The sequence below is a fragment of the Amblyomma mixtum genome, chromosome 8, assembly GCF_055824585.1.
Source record: "Amblyomma mixtum isolate Tamu chromosome 8, ASM5582458v1, whole genome shotgun sequence".
In the NCBI taxonomy this organism is placed as follows: domain Eukaryota; kingdom Metazoa; phylum Arthropoda; class Arachnida; order Ixodida; family Ixodidae; genus Amblyomma; species Amblyomma mixtum.
The window spans coordinates 62,911,458-62,926,408 of NC_143019.1; positions in this window are offsets into that span (position 1 = coordinate 62,911,458).

A 14,951-nucleotide genomic window follows, 5' to 3' on the forward strand; every position below is an offset into this window, starting at 1 on the left:
TTTTCGCTAACTTTGTGTGAAAGCGTTGTAGAAGTGCGAGCATGAATTGAAGGCTAACGCAATATATAGTATGGAAACTTTCTGTGCGCGATGTGTACGTGTGTCGAGGAATCTGGCAGAAGAATTTACAAGAACTCTTCAGGTCATTAGTGTAGCAAAGAGCGTTCTATAGAATGACATGGGCCCGAACACGGCTGATGGGCCTCGTCGTGTTCTCCGTAAGTGGTGCTCGTTTACATATCTCCCGTCTAGACTAGAGGCAGTTTGTGTGTTTGGAGTGTGGCATTCACCTCTTGCACGCTGTGTGTGTGCCGAGGGTGGGTTGTCTTGCTATTTCATCTTGTATCTTCCGTGTCGCCTGTTAATCGAGACTTGACTGCACCAACTGAAACCGTTGTTTGACGGTTCAATAAACATGTCTTGATTCGCTTTCCCTAATTACTTGAAAGTAGCATTAAAGGGAAGAAAATGAAGGTTTATGATTGAAATTTACCATAATCGAGATGGCGTCTGAGCCGCTGAAGCGATGTTCTGAAACAAAATTTTTTGGTTCGAGGGTTTTAACACAGCACTCACTAACTAGGGCAGACGTATACCGGACGCCCACGCAAACACTGTTCCCCGTCCTGCCTCTCGGCTTGCGCAGGAGGCACCCGCTAATCCGGGATACGTCTGCATTAATACATATACGCTATGCTAAACGGTTTTATGATTGGTGGGGTTTAGAGCCCCAAAGCGACTCAGGCTATATGAGGTACGCTGTAGTAAAGGCTTCGGAAATTTCTACCAACTAACACCTATCCAAATCCCCAATTATGAAGATTCTATTCGGAATTACTCTACACCGACAAATGCAAAAATTGTGATAGCAAAGCCGATCTAAATCATATGATCTGGAACTGCCCGCAGTCCCTACCCAGAAGTCAATTCATTACTGACTCAGATGATTGGGAGGCTCTATTGCTCAGCCCCGACCCGGGGACACAGATCAAGCTCCTCCAGCTGGCTGAAGGCGCTGCCGCTGCCCAAGGGATAGCGGTCGCCGTTTAAGCGGGGGGCGACTTCGGGTCGCTCCTCTATATCCGCTGGAAATAAAGTTTCACCACCACCACCACCTTGAGTTCTTCAACGTGCACTGACATCGCACAGCGCACGGGCCTCTAGAATTTCGCCTCCATCGAAATGCTACCGCCCCGGCCGGGATCGAACCCGCGGCCTTCGGGTCAGTGCCCGAGCACCATAACCACTGAGGCATCGTGGCGGCTGCCTACTCAGTGAAGGTCACTAAAACAACCTTCACGCGCTCTTTTCGTTGCGTCACTCTTAAGTACACACATGGCAGCAGCGATGGCGTAGCGTGTGCGACATGTCTAAAAATTACCGAAGACACTTCGGAAATTCTAAAGTGTGCTCGGCGAAAGCTTTGTGGTTCACCCACTGCCGCTTCCCCGAACCGCTTGGCGCGGAATCACGGGGCCGCTTCGGAGTCATGCGTCTCACTCACTCGACTGCAACGAGATGTCTGGCGAAGGAGCGGCTTGCAGCTGCCACCGCCGACGCGCTCGTTTTACCGCTCCTGTGTGACGTCACGGTTGCTATGCACAGCTGCGGCGCGTCAGTTGCTAAGCAGGGGAGGAGGTTGCGCCGCTTCGCGGAGGAGAGGCCACAGTTGTCACAATTACAGCGCACGGACGGACACAGCTAGCATGAGTCATAAAAGGATTTCGCCTTAAAATCTCGCCTGTTATCGGCGTCTCGGCGAAAAGGAGGGTTTAATTTATCTACTTTGCAATGGAAGTAGTTCGCATCACCCACCGACTTCACAAACATTTTTGGGTTTCTCGGCCAAAATTTAGACAATTGGAAAATTTAAGACACTGTACTGGAAATATTGAAGATAATAGTCCATTATTCTTATACATGGTCTGTTCTGAAAGTAGTAGGACTCATTTTTTTAAACAAAATTTATTCAAGAGAATAGTACAAACGATTACAATTTTTCAAGGTAGCACCCTTCCGCACCTACACGCTGCTGTTAATGAGTTTTACAATTTTCGTACGCCTCCAGGAACGCCTGGACCGGAATGCTGTTTAGCTCCCTCGTCACGGCCTGTTGAACCACCTCTACCGATCCGTGATGTTTCCCCTCGAGCCTCGATTTTATTATCGCGAATAGAAAAAAGTCTGGCAGGGCTAAGTCGAGACTGCAGGGGGGCTGAGGCAGCGTTGCCACCTTGTGCTGGGCAAAAAATCTGGGTCCTCATTCACATGATGAAGAAAATCCTACCGGTTGGCCTTTTCCTCCTCTGACAACACTCCCGGCACCAACTTCGCGCACGCTTTCCTCATGGATAAGTTTTCTGCCACGATCTCAAAAACTTCGGTTTGAGGAATGCTCAAGTCATCAGCAATCATTCTGATACTCATTCTACGATCACTGTTACGTAAATGTTTCACTCTCTACACATTTTCGTTGGTCTTGCTGGTCGAAGGGCGTCTGGAGCAGTCGTCTTCCTCCACTCTTTCCTTACCTTCTCGGAAAAGCTTGTGCCACTCAAAAAACACCTGATCTACCCATGGAAGCGTCACCGTAGGCATCCTTCATCATGTTGTTAGTCTCTTTGCCCGTTTTACCAAGATTTACTCAAAATTTGATCGCGTATCGCTGATCCAGTAAACGCTCGACAATTCTGCGTGACGAGACGTTTCGACAGGGGTTCACAGTACAAGCTACCTCCTCTCTTCAACGGCCGAGAGCCGACTGCCGATTTTCCCCAGCATTCCCAATATCCCCCTTCAACGATCCTGCACGCGCAAATCACCTCTCGTGCGCCCGTTCGCCCAGGAAAAAACCAGTCCTACTACTTTCAGAACAGGCCCTGTATGTATCAAAATCTTTCTTTTACAATGTTTTCATCGATCGTATCGAACAGTTAAGACTGCCATAGAAAATCAATGGGGAACCCTTTTGACGATAGCAAAAATGTAATGACGCCGACGACGACACCGGCTTTTCTGCGACATGGGGTAAAAATGCTTTTGTCCAGAATCGCTGTGTATATGAGGCACATAGGCGATGCGGCGCGGTGACTCTTGCGCATCCATGCCGGCCTATAGGCGCAGCTTGTGCACAGGCGATACAAGAAACGGGCTCTGTCGCGCTACAAGCCTCGCGAAACGCAAGGAAGGTGTATAGGCGGCCGAAGTGCAGAAGAGTGATGAACCACTAACTCAAAGTTCTCGTCTTTTAGGACACGCACTGAAGATGGATATAACAGGGCTTCTTGGGCGAGAAGGTTTGCCCCCCGTGTTACCAGCGACTCCAACGTGAGATTGCAATGACTTGAAGCAAACTTGAAAATCACTCCACTGTAGCTTCCTGAGCTAGTTTAGAGATCACAGAAAAAAAATTATCAAAGAGTCTCCCCCGTTTCAGGCGCCCTAGAGAAGACCTGGAGCCATACGGAATGGCGATCTGTTTATGCTTTGCTGAAATGCTGAGTTTTTATCACTGTCCTTATTTCCGTATGAGAACCTGGGCGAGAATTGGTCACTCAAAATAGCAGAAAGCTCTTGTCTTTCGGAGTCCTCTGATTATCGCTATACAGCAAGCTCCATTGACGGCCTTTTTATTTTGACAGCGTAAAAGATCTATTTGAGACACACCAAAACCGTGGAACTTAATTTCATGGTTTTGGCGTGAAGCGCTTTTAATATAGTTTTCTGCTAAGCTAGTTGGTTGCCAGGCATTATAAAATGCCTTTCACGCCAAGACGAGCTGCACACATGAAAGAAGGCAGCACGGGCTCTCGTTGAATTCGTTTTGAGTTGTCATCCATCATCCCATCATCCTGACTCCTATTTACAAAGGGTACACGATGCCTGCCACGCCTATACGCCGCTGCAGTCGTATAATGGAAAACACTGAGCTGAAAATGCTGACAAACACCGGCATATCGGTCGCACTCATTTGCAGTGCTCGATTGCAGCTCTAACGGGGCGTAATTCGTCGTTTTTGTGTGTAGTCACTTTCAATTCTCATGCAATGCAGTGCCGCCGAAAAGCATATTTTGTTTCATTTAAGAACGTTATCCTGGTATAGCGGACGTCATCTTTTGCACACAGTGTTTTTTTTTTTTCTAAAGCAGGAACGATCATTATCGGCTTTAGAGAATACCCGTTGCGTGCTTCATGACTGAGTCTAATTGCTCCCAACCGAACGCTTTCATGCACGCCGTAAACCCTCGTACGCGGCTCTTAAAACCCGCTCCTCGTCACGCAGTATGGCTGCTCGGGAACGGTAGCAGCCAGTCATGCTTCTCAGCACCACCGCTCATATAACAGTGAGAGACCGGGCGCGCTCGCGCGGACTTGCAAATGATACCCGGCGTCACGCCAAGGCTCATGTATATAACGCGTGTCCGCAGCCGCGAGCACAATGGCTCAGTGAAACCGTTCCTGCTCATCCTCCTACCCTTCATAAACACACGCATTAGAGGCTATTTAAACAGACAAACACTTCGCTTCGTCGTAAATAACGGCGCGCTAAACGCGGGTCTCAAACCCAGCGCCCAAACCAAGAGAGCTGGCGCGCGAAACACGCGATGGGTCTTTGTCGTGACCACCGCTGGGTGCGCGCGCTACAGCAAAGGGACGATGGGAAGTGGGGGGCGTATCCACATCGTACGCTGTAATAACGCAGCGCTTCAGTTTCGAGATCGGTGGGGATGTATAATGCTGCTGCCGAAAAGAAACAGCGGGTAATGGATTCTAATCGCCACTGTGGTATATACAGGTGTGAGCTTACATTATACACCGGACGCGTGTATGCGCCATAGCGGCGGAGTATCACTCCGGACGGCTGGAGTGAGCTTGCGTGCGGCAGCAGCTCTCCCATAGGAAGGGTACTGCGTTTTTCGTGTTTCTAATATGGGTGTTCCTTCTTTTCAAGCAACAGATATGTGTATAAATTATTTGTAATAAACTGCACCACTCTGTGACACAAGCGAAAACTGCTGCATTCAAGGAAATGACAAGGAGGTAACTGCCTCACCCTCAGGGTGCAACTACGGCATCTTGTATCGTATGAAAGATCCGCAGGTGGCCGAAATTATACAGGAGACCCCCACTGCGGTGCCGCTTCCTTCCTTCCTTCCTTCCTTCCTTCCTTCCTTCCTTCCTTCCTTCCTTCCTTCCTTCCTTCCTTCCTTCCTTCCTTCCTTCCTTCCTTCCTTCCTTCCTTCATTCCTTCCTTCCTTCCTTCCTTCCTTCCTTCCTTCTCTTCCATAATAGTGCCACTTTGTTCTTTAATCTTTCTTTATTCCATTCTTCTTTCCTTCTTCATTCTCTTGTTCTTTTCTCTCTTCGTTTCATTCTTTCTGTACTTGAATCTGCTCTAATCCCTTCCCTCACAGCGGGGTTAGCGCGTTTGCCGAGAAGTGAGAAAGTTACTGCGCTCTTTCTTTTCCAAAAAAAAAAATAATAAATTTAGTGCTCTTTTGAGGAAGTAAAATGGCGCAGTAACTGTCATTACTTGGTGAGTACCGAACCGCGCCATGAGGAAGGGGAGGATGGGGGAGGTAACAGATGAAAGAGAGAAATCGGCTCCGTAGTGGAGGGCTCCGGAATAATTTCGACTACCTGGGAATCTTAACGTGCGTTGGCATCGCACAGCACACGGGCACCCTTCGCATTTCGCCTCCATCGAATTGCGGTTGCCGCGCTCGGGTTCGAACCCGGGTACCCCGGCTCATAAGCGAAGGGGGCAGGGAAAAGAGAAAACATAAGAAGAGAGACGACGCAAGGCCTAGGTGGTTTTGCGTTGGCCTAACCGATGTTTACTCTGGTTCGTCGAGTTAGTTTAGGTTAGGCCATGAAGGAAGGAAACGCCAACCACGGTAAGGGAAAAATACGAAAGGGTGGAGAGAGAGAAGGCAGTGCAGGTATTGTAACAAAAGCCAGTAGGACGCGTGAGCGGCTGCCTAAGCGGATAGTTATGTTTTCCTTTCATTTAGTGAATGAAGGTTAGTGAAGGAAGGCATGTGACGCACCCGGCTATCAAGCTTACCACTTTCTACTATAGCAATTTTGTGACCCCGCGCACAACCGCCGTGGTGAGCGCTGCTCCAAAACTTCACACTTATTTCTTCAGCTTTAAATGACCTTTCTCCTTTCAGGCGTGCGGCAAATGGGGTCCTCGATAGGAGCAAAACAAACGCGGCGCATCTTTCTCCTCTCGTCTCTCACGAAGAGAGCCGTGCGAAAAAATGAAAAAAAAAAAACATTTAGGTCTTGCTCCTGCACTCACCCCGTCATACTGGGTGGGTGGGCGTGGCGGCGATATTCGTTTACAGCGCCGGGTGCCGCGTGAGCGAACGCGGAAAAGAATTAAAGAAAACAGAACATGAATTCAGAAATTGAAACCCCGCGCGCGGGCTACGCGGGTTGGAGAACAACCCCTGAACACGCGTCCCCATGCTTGTGAAGCACGGTAGTTTTTACGTCTTTTGTGCGTGCGGAGGGGCTGCTGACTCACGGGGCGATCGCAGCGTTATTGAATATAAAGCCACTAGTCACGCCACTGACGGAGTACGTGTTCCCGGACGAATACGTTGCGCACGAGTTGCGAATATATCACCGGGCTTATGGAATGCTTACATTCGCAGCAAACGTCTGCCTGCGGTAATATTGGCATATTATAAAATTTTAGCCTTTCCAAACGAGCATCTTTAAGTTCTTAACAATACATACTACAGAATAGTGCCAGCACGATTCGAGAATGCCTTAATGAGAATTGTCGATCGTGATTTCGCGTTGTGTAACTTTTATTACGTGTTCTTTTTGCAACTCACTCACTGGTGACTTTTCCTAAAAAAATTGTATTTATCCATATATAGATGAAACATTCAACTAAGATTATACATGACGGAACTTTTTTGCTAGTGGAAAAAGCATTAAACTCGCTTTAGATTATCTTATTCTTATTTTTTCAAGGGGCGGTCTGCCATTAGACATCGTCCCTTCCTTGAGAAAATTCGTACTCAACGAAACGACGACAGCATGACTGCGCTCTTAAAAATCATAGCTGCATTGACACGTTTTATCATAATACTAACTGCGCCGACTCCGCGTTTAAAACGCTGTCACATTAGATAACACCGCCGTACTTGACGAGCTAGATTACTGCTTTGGCCCGTTTGAAGAACTAAGCTGTAACGAATCAGTGACTGTTAATGAACTATGGTTAGAGTTCAAATCTTTAGTCCATAGGTGCATAACTCGTTATGTGCCACTGGTCACAAAAAAGAAACGTGCGTGCAGTCCGTGGATAACAAGGAACATTATTCAACTAAAAAGAAAAATCGGCAGGCGTAGGAAAAAGTACCGACGCACACTCGATCCGGCTGCGTTGTGTGACATGCTAGCTCTAAGTAGTAATATGAGGTCACACATAAAATAATCTAAATTTAAGTTTTATAACGTTACATTGGAAAAATTTCTACGAGAATCACCTCAAAAGTTTTGGAGACACTTGGCAGTACCAAAGAAAAAAGTCGCGGAGATAAGCTCAGAGAGCGGACCTATAAGTGATAAGACTGAAATGTGCGATCTTTTCAATAGATACTTCGCAAGTGTTTTCAGTGAAGACGATAACAAGCCAGCGGATACTAGGTTCGATGCTGAAACACGCGCAATTGACGACATAAGCTTATCGATAGAAGGCGTACTGAATTTATTGTTGAGCCTAAAAACATCAAAATCAATGGGCCCTGATGATATTCCTAATCTGTTTTTGAAGCGATACGCAGAATGGTCCGCTAGATACCTCGTACTAGTGTTTAGAAAGTCACTATCAACAAGCACGGTTCCCGATGATTGGAAAACTAGCAAAATAGTTCCTATTCTCAAGACTGGAGATTCAAAAACGGTCAGTAATTATCGTCCCATCGCACTAACGTCAACCTGTTGTAAGCTTCTAGAGCACATTGTCTCAAAGCACATTCGTCAATACCTAACAGATATTGAATTCTTGAATAGATGTCAGCATGGTTTTCGACAGGGCATGTCGACGGTTACACAATTAATAGAAACTTTGCACGATTTTAGCGAAATCATTGACCAGAAAGGGCAAATTGACATAATATTCCTAGACTTTAGGAAAGCCTTCGATCAGGTAAATCATAGAAAACTTTTAAGCAAATTTCAATCAGTACTCAAAAACTCAAATATAGTTCGTTGGCTGGAAAGTTTTCTTGTGGGCCGCAGGCAATTTGTAAGTATTGACGGGAGCGCATCCCAAGTATGTGACGTGACATCGGGAGTACCACAAGGCTCGGTACTCGGACCGTTATTGTTTCTTGTTTACATAAACGACCTCATTGAAGATTCAGAAATCAAGGCCAGATTATTTGCAGACGATTGCATTATTTATACTAATGTTAATTCAGTTGAAGATCAAGTTAAGCTCAATGGTTACCTGCTCAACATTAGCGAATGGTGTAGAAAGTGGCAAATGTCTTTAAACCCCAGTAAAACAGTATGTATGACAATCACACACAAACATCAGCCACTCGAATTTGACTACTCATTACAAGAAAACAAACTTAATCGAGTAACAGAATATACATACCTGGGAGTGACAGTTACTTCAGACCTGCGTTGGAACACTCACGTACATAACATTGTTGCTAAAGCAAATAAAAGATTAGGATTCATTAGGCGGTCACTTAAGCATGCTACACAGGATACTAAACTTACGGCTTATAAGATGCTCGTACGCCCGATAATGGAATATGCGTGTGAGGTGTGGGATCCCTACACTCAAACACTTGCAGCTGAACTGGAGCGAGTGCAGCGACGAGCACTTCGCTTTATCTATTCTCGCTTCCGAAGACAAGATCAGGTAACCCCACTTTACACTTTAGCGAACTTGCGCCCTCTTCAATGTCGCCGGAAACAAAAGAGACTCATTCTTTTCTATAAGATTATGAACAACATGGTACATATCGATAAGCAGCAATACATAAGCCAAACTACTTCACGTATCACTCGGGGTAAACATTGCAGACACGTAAAAGAACAAAAGTTTTCTAAGCACTGCTACAAGCATTCCTTCTTCCTGTCTACAGCGAGAGAATGGAACAGACTGCCAGAGAATGTGGTGCTCGCATCGGGTGTGAATGTGTTCTCTGCTGGAGTTCGTGATTGGTTGGTATAGTGCCTGATATAATGCGCCTTGCATTTGTGTTGGACATGGTGTTTCCAGATTGTTTTCTGTTTCGTTGCAGCGATATTTTTGCGCATTTTTATTTGTTGCTTAGAGGTCAATTCCATTTTTTGATATGTTAAACCTTGGCACCGACTGGATGGTGCTGGTGTTTTGTTTGTCGTGTTCTGCCTTGCTAATCTGTACCTTGTATCACTCCTATCTTGGTCCTGACCGGACCGATAGTATCTCTAATAAATAAATAAATAAATAAATAAATAAATAAATAAATAAATAAATAAATAAATAAATAAATAAATAAATAAATAAATAAATAAATAAATAAATAAATAAATAAATAAATAAATAAATAAATAAATAAATAAATAAATAAATAAATAAATAAATAAATAAATAAATAAATAAATAAATAAAGTTCCAGGTGATTATGAAAATAAGGTATACCTTCGATAACGTTTTCTCGTAAGACTTACAACGCGGTACTCATGACATAAAGGGATAGCAGGTGTTATTGCCCTATGGGTAAACGTGTCTGTCTGCAGTGGTATAGCATAAGCATCTGAAAAGCTCATTTGCGCTAATTGTCTTTATTTCCAAACCACTGTAGGAATTAATTCCGCGCGAACATAGCGCGTTGCGTCACTAGGCTGCCGATTTGTCGAACAGCTCTGCGCTGATGTTGGCATGACAGCAAAATAAAAAGAGCAAGAACATGGCAGGCAGGCAGCATGGTCTTTTGGGACCGTTAATGCATTCACGTTATCTTACGGGGAGTGTTAGTTCAGTTGCAGTCTCGCCAGCAAAACCTCATGTCGTGCGCTCGTCATCAAGTCACGGCTTCCGGTCCACGCAGTTGCAGAGCTCTGCGTTTTGAGGTAGTGAACTCTCCAACCAATCTGGAATCAGCCACCATTTTTTAAGCCTATGAGCTGCACATGCCTAGTGCCTTACAAAAAAAAAAGAACTTCAGGCGCCTCGGCTTTAGAGTGAATATCATTCCAACTGGAACAATAATATACTTAAATTGTGATGTCTGTACCGATATCAGCAGCTCAGTCAAGCTACCTTCGACTCTTAGGCATACTAGATTACATTCGACATGGCACATATAGAAAACTAGGCCAAACAACAACCGTTTTAGTAAACTTCTCTTAAGACGCTCTTATGTTCACTTACTGCATGAATAACATCGTCATAAACGCAAAACAGAAACAAAAGTGCAAAACGAGAATATCAGGACGGCCACTACTGCGCCTTGTTAGGTCAATTTTTGCCTTCGAATAACGCTCTAAACAAGCACCACTGAGAGTTGACAAGATAACGTTTTGTGACGCCTTCTTCAGCAACGAAAAAAGCAGTGCCAGGTGTCGTCCGTGGTCATTTTATTATGCGGCACATCCTTTGTATCGTATATAGAACACGGCATGTGTGTCTTCAGATTTTTGAAGAGCTCTGAACCGCAGCACCAGTTGCGATTATTAGCGAGAGCAGGAACGGTTTGTAGAGGAGGGAAATAATAAACTTTTTTTATAAAGCGACAAATTTTACGAATTTTACATGAGATTTTACATGGACCCCATTTTTTCAAAGACAATGTCCAAGAGATACATTGTTCATATAGGGGACCCACCCGTTAACCATGCACCCCCTCCAAGAGTGACCCATCAATCCGCCCCTGCCTCAGGCGCGCATAATTTAGGAATGATTATTCTAAGACTAGCTAAAACTGCATGTCACTTTTCCCTTGTGTTTTTAGCGTATTCAGTTTGGCCTGCTGGGTCATTTATATCACTCTGCACAAGCAATCACATATACTGCATCCGATCACGAGTTCACAATCTACGGCATATATCTCACTCACCATGGGCACGCCAAGGTCTCTACTAATTTTTTTTCCGAGATACGACGTCATCAACGCCTTACAGGCCACCTTCCTGTCGTCCACTTCACCCTTAAGGTTCAGGTGACGTATACAATGAGCTGCGAAAGTTTAGAGATCATGTAGACCTTATTATGACTGAATTTCTTACGATATATGCAGGCAGGTTGAAAATTAAATGCGCATTGAAGCGTACCTTTCCATTCAAGGCTACGTCTTAGTGCGGCAGTAAAAGTTAACACTATCATGGGTTCCGTGCTCCTCGATATCTGTGAGGACACAGTAGTGATGCGCACGCATATTGCGTCATACAGTCTATTCAACAGCATAGCCCTTGCTATCATTTTCGTTCTCTTCACCATTGTCCGGTCACCAGATCAGGAGTTATATATGCGCCAATCAGTGGTAGTCTGCCCTTCGATAATGCCTTTATGCATACTTCCAGGTGGTTTCAAGCGTGCGACTTTACTTTACAGCTATTGTTTTCTATAGGCACATCCCGCGCATACGGTTCTGAAAGTAACCCCCTTAACTCTCTACTCTTCCTTTCATCCCTTATAAACCTCCAGATTATCACTGAAGGTTTAAAGATCCGGCGGCGCCGCATCTGACCTGGCAGCAGCACCGACGAAGGACGCGTACATTACGAGGGCTCACGTACGACTTGGTCGTGCTCTGTGTCGCGTTCATTGTCGTAACTTGATACCACTGACGAGACCCTCTCCAACCGTAGCAAAAGAAAAAGATGAGGCCTCACCAAAGACCCCCGGGACAGGTAAGGTCCAAAGAAAGCGAGCGCTTTTTCCTTCATCGCCTTGTTCTCTCTCTCCCCCACTCATCCTCCGTCTCTTCCGCCCGCTCCCTTCCCCGCTGGCATTTCTCAGCTGTCAATCACGCCCAGTATGCGTCTATCACGAGGCGTAGCGAGGGCTCGTCTCCTTAGAGTTTGTCATCCCGGTGCGCGCGCTGCTTCGTGGAAGCTCTTTGCGGCGAGAAAGCACATTCGCGCCGATGTCTGGCAGTGTACGCGCATGCCGCTCTTACATAGGCAGAGCTCTTTCGGGGAAAGCGACGGGGGATATCCGATGACCCCGGCCTTTTATAGACGAGTATGACGGGCATTCGCTCTTCTCTTGTGTGATGCAGGAAAAAAGAAGATGAAAGGAAAAGATAGAGAGGTGTGTTCCGCGCCCGGAGCGCCATTGTTGAGGAAGAAGCAAAGACAGCGGCAAAGAGGCTTGCCTACTCTTCCCAACGTCAAGGCGGGGCCCCAAGAATTCTCGTTACGGGCTTCTCGACGCTCGACAAAAGGGAGCCGGCAGGTGGCCCGCATTAATCCGGCGGCCTCTCCATTACTGCGCGTCTCGCCCTCGTCGCATACGGACCAGCACAGGCATGTGTGCTATATGGGGTCGCGGTAGGCTCTCCTTATATGCGCAGCCTATACCTTGCCGTCTCACTGCTGTCTCGTTGAAGCCCGTGGCGTCATGTACGAGGACGGAAGGTGGTCCATAGCGTGGATATTTTATTTTTCCATAGAGAGACATATCAGAAACTTGTCAGAGGAAAATGATAATAAAGTGGTTGGTGTACTTTTTCGGTTCAAGCATAGCTTGTCCGCAGCAGTATTAGAATTGTAACAGTAGAAATGTGGTCGAAATGCTTAACGGTGCGGTGTCAATTATGCGCGATGTTCGGTTTTGAGTGAAGTATAGAGGACTCTGTCGCTCTAAAGCGACGCCTGTTCTAGTATTAGCGAATCCGGAAAGCGGGCCACCAGAATATATGAAACTATGCTCCGATGGTATCTCCCGACGGCTATTCGGAATGATTTGTAGGCGCTTTTTCCGTACTCGGTCTCCTACAAGAGTTTATCGTTGCCGACTGGCCCCAGGCCTCGGCGGATAGGACAGGATTTGATGGTTGGAGCAGTGTATCATTCATCAAAAATAAAGGGATGAGGAAATCGCCCTACACTGAACAAAGTCCTCCAACGGTAACGACAGCGTACTGCCGTTACCGGCCATTGCTGCTTGTTGCTGATATGTACAATCTTTTGCAAAAGTTTAAAGTCCACCATGCATTTCGGATGAATGGCATGATGGACTTCAAGCTTTTGCAACGGATGGTACATAATACAAACCAGGGACGGAAACATCAGTTACCATTAGGCCTCAAGTTCCACAGCGCGCCCAGCGGCGGCCAGTTCCGAAGCGCCTTCCGCTTCCTTTGCGTTGCAAGACAGAAGTTAGCTGTCCGACTTAAGCTTTCTTGTTTGTAACAAGGTGACTACGTAGAAGCACCGTGATAAGCGCGCAGTGCTGTTCGTATACCCTGGAGCCGATAACTGCTGTCCAGTGATCAACTGGGCCCAGCCTACAACAAGCAGAGAGGCGCTTGCAGAGGTTCGGTGCTATTGTAATTTTGCAGTAGTCGGAGAACAAGAGCGGGAACCTTTAGCAATGGTGACCACCGAAGCCGTCGTGAAGTACGTATACAGTCGCGACCAATATGAGAGGGAACAAGCTTTTTGCACAAACCTGCGAATTTTCTCGTCATTTATCTACTAGAATTCAGAACGACTTTTGGATATCATGCGCCGACTAGAAGGCTAATTTGAAAAAAAACAAACAAACTGTGCTTGTCGCCCATAATTATGGTGCAATCAATAAATGAAAGCTCGACATCGTTTCCTCTCATATTGCTCATCACGACTGCACTTGACGCACTACACCTTTTCGCTTCTTAACTGCGGTGAATCGTATCGGGCGCCAATGAACCTGCGCTATTGGAAACGCTTGCTTATGACCAGCGACGCAGCAGCCGTGAGAAACGCATCGAATAGTGTCCTTACTCTCCGGGATAAGTCGTAGCAGCTCTATACACCATGATTCCGCTCAACGCAACAAGCAATCACATCGGCATTTAACGATTGCGCCTCGGTATCCATTTCAGGGTGAAAACAAAGATTACACACCTTGTTTCCATTGGGGATAGGTACAGTACGTTCACTCGTACCAACAGTCTAACAGGAATAGAGACAGCCACTTACCTTACCGTCGATTCACGCAGACCGAGCACCTCGTGGGCAGCAGCTGATGCCTCGGACATCGTTACACCATCAACTAGGCGAAACCTACAGTGTCACCGGAGCGATCTAACGGTTCTCAGTTTCAGCTTCGCTAGAAGAGAGCGAAACAATGCTCGAGTGCTACCATCTCTACTACACCTTTACATATTGCTATTGCTATTAAATTTCAGAAAGGCAATTATACTTATATGCTATGCTTTTATCTATCACAGGCTTTATTTTCACATCTCTGTTCATTTTGCTACAAGCATTTTTTTTGCCTTTGTCGTTTTGCTTGCACCTTGTCCCTTTATTTGTAATCTGACGTATCATTTGACGCGAGCCATTGGTTTAGACCTTGCAAGTTTTTTCTTACATCGAAATTTTCTTTTCTTTCTCTCTTTAATTGTTTAGCTTGCACCCTGCTTTATTTGATATGTATGCTCTTTCTCTTCTGTTTACATTTTGCTGTCTTGTGTACCTTGCTTTCTTTAGTGTCCACATGTGCATGGTTACACATGTTTTTCGGTTGTGTTCCCTTCCCCTAAACAGTATCATCGCTGTGAGGGTTTAAATACTCATCATCGTTCACTGCTCGATTTCATTAGATCAGCGAACCTTTACTCATTTATTTAGGCATCCTCATTTATCATTACATGCCGTTTTATGCCCTGAGGCAATAAACATCGCATTAAAAAAAATAAATAAATAAATATACACAGATGAAATTTCAGTAAAAAAAATACGGTTCTAGCACAAAGATTTACGCTTGAATC